We start from the raw sequence: 3,962 nt of genomic DNA on the forward strand, positions 1-3,962 counted from the left end.
AATGACTATGGGTCATAAATGAGAAAAAAAACGATATTGGGTCGTAAGGTCATGGTTATAAATGGAAAAGAAATCACTCTGGATAGTAAAAAAGAAAAACGACTATGGGTTGTGAGCTCGAGGCTCTAAATGGAAAAGAAATGACATTGGGTCAAAAATGAGAAAAATGACTTTGAGTCATGAGCTGAGGGCTCTAAATGGAAAAGAAATGACTATGGGTCATAAATGAGAAAAATGACTCTATGTCATGAGCTCATGGCTCTAACTGGAAAAGAAATGACTCTGGGTCATAAATGAGAACAACGACTCCAGGTCGAGAGCTCGAGGCTCTAAATAGAAAAGAAATGACTCTGGATCATAAATGAGAAAAATGACTCTAAGTCGTGAGTTGAAGGCTCTAAATGTAAAAGAAATGACTTTTGGTCATAACTGAGAAAAATGCCTCTTGGTCGTGAGGTTAGGGGATGGAAAAGAAAAGACTCCGGGTCATAAATGAGAAAATTGACTCTAAGTCGTGAGTGTTGGGATCTATATGGAAACGAAATGACTATGGGTTATAAATGAGAAAAAAAACGACATTGGGTCGTAAGGTCGAGGCTCTAAATGGAAAAGAAATGACTGTGGGTCACAAATGCGAAAAATGACTCTAGGTCATGAGCTGAGGGCTCTGAATGGAAAAGAAATGACTAAGGGTCATAAACGAGAAAAACGACTCTAGGTCACGAGCTTTGGGCTCTAAATGGAAAAGAAATGACTATGGGTCATAAATGAGAAAAACGACTTTGGGTTGTGAGCTCAAGGCTCGAAATGGAAAAGAAATGACTTTGGGTCACAAATGAGAAAAACGACTCTAGGTCATGAGCTAAGGGCTCTAAATGGAAAAGAAATTACAACGGGTCATAAATGAGAAAAATGGCTCTAAGTCGTGAGCTCCGGACTCTAAATGGAAACGAAATGTCTCTGGGTCATAAATGAGAAAAACGACTTTCGGTCGTGAGCTCAGGGTTCTAAATGGAAAAGAAATGACTCTAGTTCATAAATGAGAAAAACGATTCTTGGTCATGAGCTTAGGACTCTAAATGGAAAAGAAATGACTCTAGGTCATAAATGTGAAAAATGACTCTTGGTCATGAGCTCAGGGCTTTAAATGGAAAAGAAATTAGTCTAGGTCATAAATGAGAAAAAAAAAATAAAGGTTGTGACCTCAGAGCTGTAAATGGAAAAGAAATGACTATGAGTCATAAATGAGAAAAAAACGACTCTAGGTAGTGAGCTTAGAGCTCTAAATGGAAAAGAAATGACTCTGGGTCACAAATGAGAAAAAAGACTCTAGGTCGTGAGCTCGAGGCTCTAAATGGAAAGGAAATGACCCTATGTCACAAATGATAAAATGACTTTGGGTCATGAACTGAGGTCTCATAATGGAAAAAAAAATGACTATGGGTCATAAATGAGAAAAACGACTCTAGGTCATGAGCTCAAGGCTCTAAATGGAAAATATGGCTCTGTGTCATAAATGAGAAAAACAACTCTAGGTCGTTAGCTTAAGGCTCTAAATGGAAAAGAAATGATTCTCGGTTGTAAATGAGAAAAAATGACTCTAAGTCGTGAGCTCAGGGCATTGCATGGAAAAGAAATGACTCTGGGTCATAAATGAGAACAATGACTCTAGGTCGTGAGTTGAGGGCTCTAAATGTAAAAGAAATGACTTTGGGTCATAAATGAGAAAAACGAATCTAGGTCGTGAGCTTAGGGCATGGAAAAGATAGGCTTCTAGGTCATAAATGAGAAAATCGACTCTAGGTCGTGAGCTTAGGGATCTGTATCAAAACGGAAAGACTATGGGTCATAAATGAGAAAAAATGACTCTAGGCCGTGAACTTAGGGTTCTAAATGGAAAAGAAATAACTTCAGTTCATAAATGAGAAAAACGACTCTAGGTCGTTAGCTCAAGGCTCTAAATGGAAAAGAAATGACTCTAAGTCATAAATGTGAAAAACGAATAAAGGTTATGAGCTGAAAGCTCTAAATTGAAAAAAAAAAATGACTATATGTCATAAATGAGAAAAAAAGACTTAGGGTAGTGAGCTTTAGGCTCAAAATGGAAAATAAATTAGTCTAGGTCATAAATGAGAAAAACGACTCTAGGTCATGAGCTGAGGGCTCTGAATGGAAAAGAAATGACTAAGGGTCATAAACGAGAAAAACGACTCTAGGTCACGAGCTTTGGGCTCTAAATGGAAAAGAAATGACTATGGGTCATAAATGAGAAAAACGACTTTGGGTTGTGAGCTCAAGGCTCGAAATGGAAAAGAAATGACTTTGGGTCACAAATGAGAAAAACGACTCTAGGTCATGAGCTAAGGGCTCTAAATGGAAAAGAAATTACAACGGGTCATAAATGAGAAAAATGGCTCTGAGTCGTGAGCTCCGGACTCTAAATGGAAACGAAATGTCTCTGGGTCATAAATGAGAAAAACGACTTTCGGTCGTGAGCTCAGGGTTCTAAATGGAAAAGAAATGACTCTAGTTCATAAATGAGAAAAACGATTCTTGGTCATGAGCTTAGGACTCTAAATGGAAAAGAAATGACTCTAGGTCATAAATGTGAAAAATGACTCTTGGTCATGAGCTCAAGGCTTTAAATGGAAAAGAAATTAGTCTAGGTCATAAATGAGAAAAAAAAATAAAGGTTGTGACCTCAGAGCTGTAATTGGAAAAGAAATGACTATGAGTCATAAATGAGAAAAAAACGACTCTAGGTAGTGAGCTTAGAGCTCTAAATGGAAAAGAAATGACTCTGGGTCACAAATGAGAAAAAAGACTCTAGGTCGTGAGCTCGAGGCTCTAAATGGAAAGGAAATGACCCTATGTCACAAATGATAAAATGACTTTGGGTCATGAACTGAGGTCTCATAATGGAAAAAAAAATGACTATGGGTCATAAATGAGAAAAACGACTCTAGGTCATGAGCTCAAGGCTCTAAATGGAAAATATGGCTCTGTGTCATAAATGAGAAAAACAACTCTAGGTCGTTAGCTTAAGGCTCTAAATGGAAAAGAAATGATTCTCGGTTGTAAATGAGAAAAAATGACTCTAGGTCGTGAGCTCAGGGCATTGCATGGAAAAGAAATGACTCTGGGTCATAAATGAGAACAATGACTCTAGGTCGTGAGTTGAGGGCTCTAAATGTAAAAGAAATGACTTTGGGTCATAAATGAGAAAAACGAATCTAGGTCGTGAGCTTAGGGCATGGAAAAGATAGGCTTCTAGGTCATAAATGAGAAAATCGACTCTAGGTCGTGAGTTTAGGGATCTATATCAAAACGGAAAGACTATGGGTCATAAATGAGAAAAAATGACTCTAGGCCGTGAACTTAGGGTTCTAAATGGAAAAGAAATAACTTCAGTTCATAAATGAGAAAAACGACTCTAGGTCGTTAGCTCAAGGCTCTAAATGGAAAAGAAATGACTCTAAGTCATAAATGTGAAAAACGAATAAAGGTTATGAGCTGAAAGCTCTAAATTGAAAAAAAAAATGACTATAGGTCATAAATGAGAAAAAAAGACTTAGGGTAGTGAGCTTTAGGTTCAAAATGGAAAATAAATTAGTCTAGGTCATAAATGAGAAAAACGACTCTAGGTCATGAGCTGAGGGCTCTGAATGGAAAAGAAATGACTAAGGGTCATAAACGAGAAAAACGACTCTAGGTCACGAGCTTTGGGCTCTAAATGGAAAAGAAATGACTATGGGTCATAAATGAGAAAAACGACTTTGGGTTGTGAGCTCAAGGCTCGAAATGGAAAAGAAATGACTTTGGGTCACAAATGAGAAAAACGACTCTAGGTCATGAGCTAAGGGCTCTAAATGGAAAAGAAATTACAACGGGTCATAAATGAGAAAAATGGCTCTGAGTCGTGAGCTCCGGACTCTAAATGGAAACGAAATGTCTCTGGGTCA

The sequence above is a fragment of the Vitis riparia genome, chromosome 18 (genome assembly GCF_004353265.1).
Source record: "Vitis riparia cultivar Riparia Gloire de Montpellier isolate 1030 chromosome 18, EGFV_Vit.rip_1.0, whole genome shotgun sequence".
Classification (NCBI taxonomy): domain Eukaryota; kingdom Viridiplantae; phylum Streptophyta; class Magnoliopsida; order Vitales; family Vitaceae; genus Vitis; species Vitis riparia.